This window comes from Chlorocebus sabaeus, chromosome X (genome assembly GCF_047675955.1).
Source record: "Chlorocebus sabaeus isolate Y175 chromosome X, mChlSab1.0.hap1, whole genome shotgun sequence".
In the NCBI taxonomy this organism is placed as follows: Eukaryota; Metazoa; Chordata; class Mammalia; order Primates; family Cercopithecidae; genus Chlorocebus; species Chlorocebus sabaeus.
The window spans coordinates 78,727,780-78,742,633 of record NC_132933.1 but is presented as its reverse complement, the minus strand read 5'-3'; positions in this window follow the sequence as shown (position 1 = coordinate 78,742,633).

Here is a 14,854-nt window from a genome sequence, read left to right as displayed (position 1 = left end):
GTACCAGTACTATGTTGTTTTGGTTACTGTAGCCTTGTAGTATAGTTTGAAGTCAGGTAGCATGATGCCTCCAGCTTTGTTCTTTTTGCTTAGGATTGTCTTGGCTATATGGGATCTGTTTTGGTTCCAAATGAAATTTAAAGTAGCTTTTTATAATTATGTGAAGAAAGTCAGTGGTAGCTTGATGGGAATAGCATTGAATCCATAAATTACTTTGGGCAGTATGGCCATTTTCACGATATTGATTATTCCTATCCATGACCAAGGAAAGTTTTTCCATTTGTTTCTGTCCTCTTATTTGCTTGAGCAGTGGTTTGTAGTTCTCCTTAAGAGGTCCTTCATGTCCCTTGCAAATTGTATTCCTAGGTATTTTATTTTATTTTATTTTATTTTTTTTATTTTTTGTAGCAACTGTGAATGGGAGTTCACTCATGATTTGGCTCTCTGCTTGTCTATTATTTGTGTATAGGAATGCTTGTGATTTCTGCACATTGATTTTGTATCCTGAGACTTTGCTGAAGTCGTTTATCAGCTTAAGGAGTTTTTGGGCTGAGACGATGGGGTTTTCTAAATATACAATCATGTTGTCTGCAAGCAGAGACAATGTGACTTCCTCTCTTCCTATATGAATACCCTTTATTTCTTTCTGTTGCCTGATTGCTCTGACCAGAACTTCCAACACTATGTTGAAGTGAGTGGCGAGAGAGGGTATTCTTGTCTTGTGCCAGTTTTCAAACAGAATGCTTCCAGCTTTTGCCCATTTAATATGATATTGGCTATGGGTTTGTCATAAATAGCTCTTATTATTTTGAGATACGTTCCATCAATACCTAGTTTATTGAGAGTTTTTAGCATAAAGGGGTGTTGAATTTATTGAAGGCCTTTTCTGCATCTATTGAGATAATCATGTGGTTTTTGTCATTGGTTCTATTTATGTGATGTATTATATTTATTGGTTTGTGTATATTGAACCAGCCTTGCCTGCCAGGGATGAAGCTGAATTCATTGTGGTGGATAAGCTTTTTAATGTGCCGCCGGATTAGGTTTGCCAGTATTTTGAGGGTTTTTGCATTGATGTCATCAGGGATTTGGCCTGAAATTTTCTTTTTTTGTTGACTCTGCCAGGTTTTGGTATCAGGATGCTGGCCTCATAAAATGAGTTAAAGAGGAGTCTTTCTTTTCTATTGTTTGGAATAGTTTCGGAGGGAATGGTACCATCTCCTCTTTGTACCTCTGGTAGAATTTGGCTGTGAATCAGTCTGGTCCTGGGTTCTTTTTGGTTGGTAGGCTAATAATTACTGCCTAAATTTCAGAACTTATTAATGGCCTATTCAGAGATTTGACGTCTTCCTGGTTTAGTCTTGGGAGGGATTATATGTCCAGGAATTTATCCATTTCTTCTAGATTTTCTAGTTTATTTGCATCGAGGTGTTTATAGTATCCTTTGATGGTAGTTTATATCTCTGTGTGATCAGTGGTGATATCCCTTTTATCATTTTTTATTGTATCTCTTTGATTCTTCTCTCTTTTCTTCTTTATTATTCTGGCTAGTGGTCTATCTATTTTGTTAACCTTTTCATAAAACCAGCTCCTGGATTCATTGATTTTTTGAAGGGCTTTTCAGGTCTCTCTCTCTTTCATTTCTGCTCTGATCTTGTCTTTGATAGCTTTTGAATTTGTTTGCTCTTGTTTCTCTAGTTATTTTAATTGTGATGTTAGGATGTCAATTTTAGATCTTTCCCGCTTTCTGATGTGGGCATTTAGTGCTATAAATTTCCTTCTAAATACTCCTTTAGCTGTGTTTCAGAGATTCTGGTACATTGTCCTTTGTTCTCATTGGTTTCAAAGAGCTTTGTTATTTCTGCCTTAATTTTGTTAGTTACCCAGTAGTCATTCCAGAGAAGGTTGTTCAGTTTCCATGTAATTGTGTGGTTTTGAGTGAGTTTTTAAATTCTGAGTTCTATATTGATTGCACTGTGGTCTGGGAGGGTGCATGTTATGATTTCCATTCCTTTGCATTTGCTGAGTAGTGTTTTACTTCTAATTATGTCATCGATTTTAGAACAAGTGCTATGTGGTGCTGAGAAGAATATATATTCTGTTGATTTGGGTTGGAGAGTTCTGTAGATATCTATGAGATCCGCTTGGTCCAGAGCTAAGTTCAGGTCCTGAATATGCTTGTTGATTTCTCTATTATTGACAGTGGAGTGTTAAAGTCTCCCATTATTATTGTGTGGGAGTCTACATCTCTTTGTAGGTCTCTAAGAAGTTGTTTTATGAATCTGGGTGCTCCTGTATTGGGTCCATATATATTTAGGATAGTTAGCTCTTCTCTTTGCATTGATCCCTTTACCATTATGTAATGCTCTTCTTTGTCTTTTTTAAATCTTTGTTGGCTTAAAGCCTGTTTTATCAGAGACTAGGATTGCAAAACCTGCTTTTCTTTGCTTTCCATTTGCAATGGAATATTCCTCCATCCCTTTATTTTGAGCCTATGTGTGTCTTTGAATGTCAGATGGGTCTCCTGGATACAGGATACTGGATACACTGATGGGTCTTGACTCTTTATCCACTTTGCCAGTCTGTGTCTTTTAATTGGGGCATTTAGCTTGTTTACATTTAAGGTTAATGTTGTTTTGTGTGAATTTGATCCTGTCATTATGATGCTAGTTGGTTATTTTGCACATTAGTTGATGCAGTTTCTTCATAGTGTCGTTGGTCTTTATAATTTGGTGTGTTTTTGTAGTGGCTGGTACCAGTTTTTCCTTTCCATATTTAGGGCTTCCTTCAAGAGTTCTTGTAAGGCAGGCCTGGTGGTGAAAAAATCCAATAGCACTTGCTTGTCTGTAAAGGATTTTATTTCTCCTTCACTCATCAAACTTAGTTTGGCTGGATATGAAATTCCAGATTGAAAATTCTTTTCTTTAAGGATGTTGAATATTGGCCCCCACTCTCTTCTGGCTTGTAGGATTTCTGCAGTGAGATCCACTGTTAGTCTGATGGGCTTCCCTTTATAGGTAACCTGACCTTTCTCTCTGGCTGTGCTTAACATTTTTTTCTTCATTTCAACCTTGGAGTATCTGAAGATTATGTGTCTTGGAGTTGCTCTTCTCAATGAGTATCTTTGTGGTGTTTTCTGTATTTCCTGAATTTGAATCTTGGCCTGTCTTGCTAGGTTGGGGAAGTTCTCCTGAATAATATCCTGAAGTCTGTTTTCCAACTTGGTTCCCTTCTCCCTGTCACTTTCAGGGACCCCAATCAATCATAGATTTGGTCTTTTCACATAGTCCCATATTTCTTGGAGGTTTTGTTTGTTCTGTTTCAATGTTTTTTCTCTAATCTTGTCTTCATGTCTCATTTCAGTACGTTGATGTTCAATCTCTGATATCCTTTATGTCACTTATCAATTTGGCTGTTGATTTTTGTGTATGCTTCACGAAGTTCTTGTGCTGTGTTTTTCAGCTCCATCAGGTCATTTACGTTTTTCTCTAAACTGGTATTCTAGTTAGCATTTCCTGTAACTTTTTGTCAAGGTTCTTTGCTTTCTTGCATTGGGTTAGAACATACTCCTTTAGGTCAGAGGAGTTTGTTATTATCCACCTTCTGTAGCCTACTCCTGTCAATTTGTCAAGCTCATTCCCTGTCCAGTTTTTTCCCTTGCTGGAGAGGATTTGTGATCATTTGAAGGAGAAGAGGCTTTCTGGTTTTTGGCATTTTCAGCATTTTTGTGCTGGCTTTTCCTCATCTTCATGGATTTATCTACCTTTGATCTTTGAGGTTGATGAACTCTGGATGGGATTTCTGTGTGGGGGTTCTTTTTGTTGATGTTGATGTTATTGGTTTCTGTTTGTTAGTTTTCCTTCTAATAGTCAAACCCTCTTCTTCAGGTCTGCTGCAGTTTGCTGGAGATTCATGCCAAACTTAATTTGCCTGGGTATCACCAGCAGAGGCTGCAGAACAGCAAAGATTGCTGCCTGGTCCTTCCTCTGAAAGCTTCATCCCAGAGGGGCAGCAGCCTGATGCCAGCCAGAGTTCTCTTGTATGAGGTGTTTGTCAACCCCTGTTGGGACGTGTCTCCCAGTCAGGAGGCACAGGGTCAGGGACCCACTTGAAGAGGCAGTCTGTCCCTTAGCAGAACTCAAGTGCTGTGCTGGGAGAACCCTCCTTGTCAGGATTTGATGCTCTCTTCAGAGCTGACAGGCAGAAACATTAAAGTTCACTGAAGCTGTGCCCATAGCCACCCTTTCTCCCAAGTGTTCTGTCTTAGGGAGATGGGAGTTTTATTTATAAGCCCTGACTGGGGCTGCTGCCTTTCTTTCAGAGATGCCCTGCCCAGTGAAGAGGAATCCAGAGGAGCAGTCTGGCCACAGCCACTTTGTCATGCTGTGTTGAGTTCCACCCAATCCTCAGCACTGTGAGGGGTAAATCGCCTACTCTAGCCTCAGTAATGGTGGACGCCCCTCCTCCCACCAAGCTTGATTGTCTCATGTTGACTTCAGACTGCTGTGCTGGCAGCAAGAATTTCAAGCCAGTGGTTCTTAGCTTGCTGGGCTCTGTGGGAGTGGGACCTGCTGAGTGAGACTACTTGGCTCCTGGCTTCAGCCCCCTTTCCAGGGGAGTGAATGGGTCTGTCTCGCTGGGGTTCCAGGCACCACTAGGGTATAAAAAAAAAATCTCCTACAGTTAGCTCAGTGTCTGCCCAAACAGCCACCTAGTTTTCTGTTTGAAACCCAGGGCCCTGGTGATGTAGCCACATGAGGGAATCTCCTGGTCTGTGGATTGCAAAAACTGTGGGAAAAACATAGTATCTAGGCTGGATACCACAGTCCCTCATGGCTTCCCTTGGCTGGGAAAGGGAGGCTACCCTGCTACTTGCACCTCCTGGGTGAGGTGATGCCCCACCCTGCTTCTGCTCACCTTCTGTGGGCTGCACCCACTACCTAACCTGTCCCAATGAAATGAACAGGGTACCTCAGTTGAAAATGCAGAAATTATCTGCCTTCTGCATTGGTCTCACTGGGAGCTGCAGACTGGAGCTGTTACTATTCAGCTATCTTGCCAGCAGCCCCCGTGAATACATTTATATGTGATGACAATATATATCATGATATTATACTGATTGCATAGCCTCATTGATGTTACTTCTGTATCTCCTTTCTCTTAAACTGAAAATTCAAATTTTATTGATATTAACAACGTTTCACATTTCCATTATCCAAACACATGCACATATACACACACCACAATATTAAACACTTCAGTGTTTTTACATTTGTTTCATTTTTGTTTTGGTAGCTCTTTTTGTCCTTAGGATATGTCTTGTTAAAAACGTATAGTCAAACAACAAATTACTATGTTTTAAAGTCATTCAAAGAACTCTCTGTGTGGTTAAGCCATCAACCTGTCACATGGTTAAATTCAATTATTTCATTTTTCTTTCTTTTGATTTTTACAGATTGCTTTTTAAAAAAATAGTTTTGTTTTACAATTCTATACACTATTTCATAGTTACCATGTCAAATTCATAAAACAGGCATGGTCAGAAAAATCAAGATTTGATCAATTATCCACCCTCATTTGTTCTCTTTTCTTAGATGACAAGATACTACTGAAACAACCAACCAAGCAAACAAATGCCCAGTCAAGAAAAAGCCACATTCAAAATGGTAGGCAATTTCATGGTGTTTTTACTCACCCTTGCCCCACCATTTCACTGGCACAAAGCAGAATGGTCAGAAGAAAGAGGCCCAACCCCTGGTCCCTCCATTAAAATGGAAAAAGCAGAGTGCTAATTGTAAAGTTCTTGCCTGTGTCCAAGGGACTGGTATGTGACTCACCCGTCTTGGAGCTCAGAGAGATAAGAGTGCATAGTTTGAATATTAGGCTGAAAGGTGAAGAAGGGAGTGGCAGGTGCAGCAGCATGTGATACTGAAGAAGTACTACAGAGTCACACATGACTGGTGGCAATAGATTGTGGGTAGAGGAATATAATGGCATATCTAAGGCTCAGAAAAGAACCTGGGGTGACACTGTTTTAAATATTAATAATCTCAGGTAAACTGGGAAGAAATACAGCACACATACAGAAACCCAGACAGAATTCATACCCACAAAAGACCAGGGAAGCCCTTAAGCATTGACTCCTGACTGATCTCAAAGCTCAACAATGCCCTAGTTAGTAAAGGCCTTCATAGCAGTCTTCAAAGATTGGGATATATGTTATTTTTTAATGTTCCATTTTCAACAAATATGACAAAGAATATAAAGAAATAGGGGAAGATGGTCATTCAAATGAATAAATTAAATTTCTAGACACAGTCTCTGATGAAACACATTCAACAGACTTATTACACAGAAACTTTAAAACAACTGTCTTATATATGTTCAAAACGTCAAAGGAAAATTGAAACAACTAAAGAAAGCCTTGAAAACATTTTATGAACAAAATGAGAATATAAACAAAAAGATAGAAACTATATAAAAAATTCTAGAGCTGAAAAACACAATAAAAGAATTGAAAAATTCACTACAGGTGTTTATCAGCAGACTCAAACAGGGAGATAAAAGAATCAGTGAGTTTCAACCTAGGTCATTTGAAATCATTTAGTCAGAAGAAAAAGAAAAGAAATGGAAGAAAGTGAACAGAGCCTGAGTGGACTAATATACACATTGTATGAGTTCCAGAAGGAGAAGAGAGACAGAAAAGGGAAAGAAGATTAATTGAAGAAACATGGCTGAAAGTTTACCAAATCTGAGGAAAGATATAAATGTACAAATTCAAGAAGCTCAATGAACTCCAAGTAGGATAAAACCAGAAATACACCTAGACACTTTATAGTCAAGCTGTTAAAAGCAAAAGACAATGAAAAAATCCTGAAAGCACCAAGAGAAAAGTGACTCATCACATTCAAGGGATTCTCCAGTATCAGCAGATTACTCAGCAGAAAACTTACAGTCCAGAAGAGAGTGGGATGACGTTCTTAAAGTATTAAAAGAAAAAATCTGTCTAATGAGAGTTCTACAACCATCAACACTATACTTTAAAAATGAAAATGAGGTAGAAATTAAGACATTCCCAGATAAATAAAAGCTGCAGGAATTCATTGTCATTAGACCTGCTCTATGAGAAATGCAAAAGAAAGTCCTTCAAGTTAAAATAAAAAGATACTTGACAGTAACACAAAGCTTTATAACAGTAAAAAGTCTCAGGTGAAGATGTCCATATAGATACATAACCAAATATTACTGTAATATTGTAATTTGTAATTTTGTAATTAATATTGTAATTTTTGTTTAAAACTTCACTTTTAATTTTCGACAGGATTTATAAGACATTTGAAGTTTTTCCTCTTTTTTTGATGTAGGCACTTATAAATACAAACCTCCTCCTTAATACTGCTTTTGCTGTATCCCATGGGTTTTGGTATATTGGGTATTCATTATCATTTGTTTCAAGAAATTTTTCAATTTCCTTCTTAATTTCTTCATTGACCTGCTGGTCATTCGGGAGCATATTATTTAATTTCCATATATTTGTATAGTTTCCAAAATCTCTCTTGTTACTGATTTTCAGTTTTATTTCCTTTCTACTCTAACAGTATAGTACTGAGTTCAATGCCTCACAGCTGTGTTCTCCTGCCCCCAGTGCCCAGAGATGCTCTCTGTACCATGCCGCACTGCGACAGGGTGGGGGAGAGAGTGGAGTCAGTGACTCCAGTCAGGTCTGTTTTTTTTGCTATCTTTTCAGTGCCTCTTTCAGCAATATGAGGTTAAAACCAGGTACTATGAGTGCTCACTTGATTTTTGGTTCTTATGAAGGTGTTTTTTTTCTGTGTAGATAGTTGCTAAATTGGTGTCCTTGTAGGTGAAATGATCAGTGGAGCCTTTATTCTGCCATCTTGCTCCACCTCACAAAAAATAAAACTAAAATTTTTAAAGAAGGAAAATCTACAATCAATATTCTAAGCTTTTAAGAATATGAAAACAGGCTGGGTGCAGTGGCTCATGCCTGTAATCCTAGCACTTTGGGAGGCTGAGGTGGGTAGATCACCTAAGGTCAGCAGTTTGAGACCAGCCTGGCCAACATGGTGAAACACCATCTCTACTAAAAATACAAAAATTAGCCAGGCATGGTGGTGCGTGCCTGTAATCCCAGCTACCCAGGAGGCTGAGGCAGGAGAATCGCTGGAACCCAGGAGGCAGAGGCTTCAGTGAGCTGAGATAGTGCCACTGCACTCTAGCCTGGGTGACAGTGAAACTCCATCTAACAAACAACAACAACAACAACAAAAAAAACCCAAAAATATAGCATCACACCAAACACAAAATAAGTAGGAGGAAGAAAACAATAAATAACAAAAAATAAATGAGTAAAATTTAAAACAGAAATATATAGAAAAAATTCTTAAAACTAATCTTGATTCTTGGAGAAGATCAACAAAATTGATAAAAGTTTATGATGGGGCCGGGCGCGGTGGCTCAAGCTTGTAATCCCAGCACTTTGGGAGGCCGAGACGGGCGGATCACGAGGTCAGGAGATCGAGACCATCCTGGCTAACACAGTGAAACCCCGTCTCTACCGAAAAATAACAAAAAATAAGCCGGGCGTGGTGGCGGGTGCCTGTAGTCCCAGCTACTCAGGAGGCTGAGGCAGGAGAATGGCGTCAACCCGGGAGGCGGAGCTTGCAGTGAGCCGAGATTGCGCCACTGCACTCCAGCCTGGCAACAGAGCGAGACTCTGCCTCAAAAAAAAAAAAAAAAAAAAAAAAAAAAAAAAAAGACACAAATTACCAATTGTCTCTAAAAAATAGACAATATGAATAGGCCTCGGTCAAATAAAAAATTGAATTCCAAACTTAAAAGCTTCTCACAATGAAAGCCCAGACCTAGGTGGCATCTCTGGTGGAGTCTATTATTTAAAAGAAATACAGTGTACTCATCACCCAAATAGTGTACATTGTACCCATTAGGTAGTATTTAATCCCTCACCTCATTCCCAACCATCCCACCTTTTGTAGTCTCCAACGTCTGTTATTCCACTCTGTATGTCCACATGTACACATTGTTTAGCTCCCAGTTTTAAGTGAGAACATGTGGATTTTGACTTTCTGTTTCCGAGTAATTGCACTTAGGATAATGCCTCCAGTTATAGCTGTATTGCTGTAAAACACATGATTTTATTCTTTTTGTATGGTTGAGTAGTATTCCATGGTGTGTGTGCGTGTGTGTGTGTGGGTGTGAGTATATATATATCATTTTAAATCCAATCATCCCAGTTAAAGTGGCCATTACTTAAAAGTCAAAAAACAATAGACATTATTGATGCTCAAACTGTACCATATTTGTCTGGTGGAAACCTCTTGAAGTTGGCTCTTGAGTTCCCTTGAAACTTAGACTTTATCACCACATAATATGTATGTATGTATGTATATAAACCTAGACTTTATCACCACATAATATGTAACACAACTGCACTTGTACCCCTAAATCTAAAAAAATAAAAATAATAAAGGCAATGGGTGGAAATATAGTAACTGTGTTTGAATCTATGAGTTCATAATAACATTTTTAAAACAAATAATCCCTTTTAAAAGTGAGCAAAGGACATGAATAGATATTTCACAAAAGAAGATATACAGATGGCCAAAAAACATATGAAAAAATGCTCAACATCACTAATCATTTGAAAAATTCAAATTAAAACCACAATAAGATACCACCTTGCTCCTGCAAGAATGGCCATTATGAATAAGTCAAAAAATTACAGATGTTGACATGGATGTGGGGAAAAAAGAACACTTATACACTGCTGGTGGGAATGTAAATTAGTACAACCTCTATGGAAAATGGTATGGAGATTTTTTAAAGAGCTAACAGTAGATCTACCATCTGATCCAGACATCCCATTACTGGGTATATACCCAGATGAAAAGAAGTCTTTATATGAAAAAGACATTTGCACATGTATGTTTATAGCAGCACCATTCACAACTGTGAAGATGTGGAACCAACCTAAGTGCCTATCGACTAATGAGTGGATCAAGAAAATAAGGCATGCATACACCATGAAATACTACTCAGCCATGAAAATGAATAAAATAATGTCTTTTGCAGCAAGTTGGATGGAGCTGGAGGGTATTATTCTAAGTGAAGTAACACAGGAGTAGAAAACCAAAAATTGTATGTTCTTGCTTATAAATGGGAGCTAAGCTATGAGTATGCAAAGCATACAGAGTAATATAATGGACTTCAGAGATTCAGAAGTGGAAGATTGGGAGGGGGACTAGAGAAAAAAACTACACATTAGTTGCAATGTACACTACTCACACAAGTGCACTAAAAATCAGAATTCGCCACTATATAATTCATCCATGTAACAAAAACTACTTGTACCCCAAAAGGTATTGATATAAATAATAAATAATATTTTTTAAAACTCAAAAAAGAAATACAATAATCATATTGAAATAATAAAATAAACATTTGTCACCTCATGTTATTTTTTTATTTTATAATTTCAACTTTTATTTTAGATTCAAGGGGTACGTGTGTAGGTTTGTTACATGGGTATATTATGTGATGCTGAGGTTTGGGGTGTAAATGATGCCATCACCCATTTAGTGAGCATAGTATCCAATATGTTGTTTTTTAGCCCTTGCCCTCCTCATTTTCTTCCACCAAGTAGTCCCCAGTGTCAATTGCTCCCATCTTTATGTCTATGTGTACCCAATGCTTAGCTTCCACTTATAAGTGAAAATACATGGCATTTGGTTTTCTGGTCCTGCATTAATTGGCTTAGGATAATGGCCTCTAGCTGCATTCATGCTGCTGCAAAGGACATGATTTCATTCATTTTATGCCTGCCTAGTATTCCATGGTGTATATGTACCACATCTTCTTTATCGAATCCACCGCTAATGGGCACCTATATTGATTTCATGTCTGCTATTGTGAATAGTGCTGCAATGAACATACAAGTGCATGTGTCTTTCTGGTACAATAATTTATTTTTCTTTCTGTGTGTACCCTGTAATGGGATTGGTGGGTTGAATGGTGGTTCTAGTTTAAGTTGTTTGTGTCACCTCATTTTATAAGGTTTATATTGCTCTGATAATACTATCAGACAAAGACATAACAAAAAGATAAAAGTATAAAACAATATTTCTAATACATTTTAAGAAATCTTAATAAAATATCAGCAAATAAAATTTAGAAGTGTATAAAACATTTCTATATTGTAAAAAAGGAGTCTTTTGCAGGAATGCACAGTTGATTTAACAAACAAAAAAATTCATGTAATATACTGCAACAGAATACAATGCAAAAACCACATCAGCTTCTTTATAGATGAAGAAAAATCATTTGACAAAAATCTAATTCTCAGTCATGATAAAAATTCTCAAAAACAAGAATAGAAGAAAGCATTCTTATACTGGTAAAATCATCTATTAAACACCCACCATTAAAATCACACTTAATGGTGAAAGTCTAAGAAATTTCTCCATAAGATTAGTAAAAGAAAAGATGTTCACTCTTGCCCTTTATGGTCAACTGAAAGTTTCAGCCAAGATAATCATGCCAAAAAAGAGAAACTAAAGCCATACAGACTGGAAAAACAAGTAAAATTGTATTTATTCTCATGTGGTAGAATCTCATATGTTCAGAAAAAATCCCAAGATTCTGTTGGACAAGTGGTTGTTGAAAAAAGTATCCCAAGGAACTTACCAAAAAACTACTAGAACTACCAAAACTAATAAGCAAGTTTAAACAAGGTCACAGAAACCCATGATTAACATACAAAAATAGATTGTATAATTATATAATAGCAATGAACAGGTCAAAAAATATTAAGAAAAAATTCCATTCAAAATAACATCAGAAGAATGTAATTTTTAGAAATAAATTAAAGAAAAACTCCAACACCTGAACACTAAAACTGACAAACATTGATGAGATAAAGTAAATTATATATATATAATGCACATGAATTGGAAGATTCAACATTAAGAAGATACCTTTTTTAAAAAATTGATGTATAAATTTAATGTAGCCTATATCATAATCTCAGCAGATATTTCTGGGTTTACAAAGACATAGATAAATGCACAGTGACCTACCTCCCAAAATTTCTTCTCCAAGGTATATGAAATAACACAGGGAAAAGTTAAATCCTAAGCCAAAGCATGTTTCAACATAACTTGAAGACAAAGAATGCCAAAACTGCAAATAATTGTGAATAATGATAAGCACATTATCAAATCAAAGTATATGATCTTGCTTACCTTCACCCCATTCCTACCCTCATGAAGGATTTGTGGCAAGCAAAGGAAAATCATGAAAAACTGTACATAACACAGAAGAGAGAGGCCAATAAGGGGGCTATAGGTGACCTAGATTAACTGCCAAAAGGATTGTCCAACACAATTCTGAAAATACTGGAAGACTATCTGGGAAGATCAGAATATTTACTATAGGGATGATATTTTAAAGGATGTGTGCCTTTAAAAGATGATTTTAAAAAGTAGAAGCACATTAAAAGGCACAATAAGCCAGCACTCTTCAAAATGTATAGGTTCTGGGTAATGACAAAAGATGTCAAAGGAAAACAGAAGAATCCTACAGCAACTGGGTGGTGAAAAGTAGAAAAAGGAAAAGGGGGAAAATAAGGCTTCTGTGAAAAAAAAAAAAAAAAGAACCATAAAACTGGAGGATTTACAAACTGCCCCCATCCCCAGCCCTGCCCCAAATTCAGGATTCTGCAAGAAAAAACAGAACTATAAGACTGGAGAATTTACAACCCCTTACACTTTTATAGCAAACAAAGAAACAAAACCTTGAACATGTGCCTGGACTGTGTTGTATTGACAGATAATTTCATGCTTCAACTCCAAATCCCCTCAAACATGACAATACCACAAAAATGAACAAAAGGAAGCTCAGCAAGTCCATACAAATGTATTGCAAAATATCAGGCAATAAAATTTTACCCATATCAAATGAAATACTCCATAACAAACAAACATGGAACAAAGAAACTGTAAGTTAACAGTTCATAAATAAGTACACTCAAACAAGCACTTGAGAGTATAGAAAACACTACCTTGCATCAGAAATTAGAAAACTAAACTCAGATATGAACAAAATAAACATGAAAAGAGAGTTTACTGAACTTACAACACATATCTCATAAGCAAAGACTATGTTGAAAGATGCCCAAGAGGTAATAAACTCAGTGAGTAATGGCAGTACAAATAACAAATGAAAATACTGAAGTTTGGTTCAAGACAGCCAACAGATGCAGCTAGAACATGCCTCCTCAGAGAAGAACCAAAATAGCAAGTAGGTATTCACACTTCAAATAGATAATCTAAGAGATAACATTGGAATTCAAGGGAGAAATGACAGGAAGAACTGAAAGCAAAGGAGAGGGAATCTAGGCAGCCTGCTCAGCCAGAATGGGCTGGGACCTGGGAGAGGCATGCCGACATGAGGAAGGGGTAAGTGGGAGTCCCCCAGGGCTCCACATTCCCAATACAGACTATCATAATCCTAGTTATAGGAGAACTACTTGACCCATGCAGACCTAGAGACTAAGGAAATTCCTAGAGATTGTGCAAAAGCATTTCTCCAGAGAGATAACTAAGTCCCAAAGGCTTCTGAGCCCCAAGCAGCTGCAGCTTGGTGCCATTCTGAGAGCTAAGCCCCCAAGAGACTGTGTGCTGTCCTGGGATTGATGCCACTGCTGCTGCTCCAGGCCAAGGAGGGAGAGGAGAGGGCAAGCATTTTTACTCATTGCAAACACAAATTCCACCACCACTGCTGCAAGCTGCTACGGGACCAAAGTGCAAGCAAATCACACTCCCAACTGTTGTCCACCTATGCTGCTCCTGCTGAGAAGGGCCTCACCCTCCTTGATCACAGGCCCACCCCTAGCACCATTATGAGAGCCTAGACTCAAAAGGGCTGCATCCTGCCCTGGGCCCAGGGCTGCTGCTGCTGCTGCTTCCACTGCTGAGCCAAGGAGGAAAAGGAGGGAAGCCAGGCACTTTCACATGATGCAAGGACAAATTCTACCACCATTGCTGTGGGCTGCTGTGAGACCAAAGCACAAACAAACCACACTTTCCTGCCTACACTGCTCCAGCTGGAAAGGACTATGCCCTTCCTGATTGCAGGCCCACAGCCAGCACCACTCTGAGAGCCTATACCCCAAAAGGCTGTGTTCTGCTCTGGGGCTAGGGCTGACAATGCCAATGCAGCTACCAGGCCAAATTGGGAGAGGGGAGACTGGGCACTTTCACATGCTATGACGATAAATTCCACCAATGCTACTGTGGGATGCTGTGGGATCAAAATGCAAGGAAACCATGCATCCCACAGCTACCTCCCTACATTGATCTCACTAAGAATAGCCTCACCCTCCCCAGTGGAAGGCCCACAATGCAGACACTGCTGCCTACACCTGAGTATCCTTCTGCAGCTGGGGGACCATCCTGTTCCTACCAATCAAAGCCAGCACTTGAATGGACTACTAGGGAGCCTGAGAAGTCCACTCATCCAGTCCTAACTTACTAGTATTCAAGCATGCTATCAGGGGCATGGAAACCACCTAGCCAAGACTGCCAACACTGGTACCTGAACACGCCTCCTGGTGTACAAAGTTGGGCTAACAAAACCTACCAATACCATCACAGCTGACACCCACCCACATGCACCACCAATGGGTCAGGTGACTAATCCACCCAACCTGTCACAGCCACTGCCAACACCATCATAAACTACTTGGGTTCAAATAGGTTGCTGCACCATCACTACTGCCATTGTGCACCCCATGCCCATTCACCAGAGACTCAAG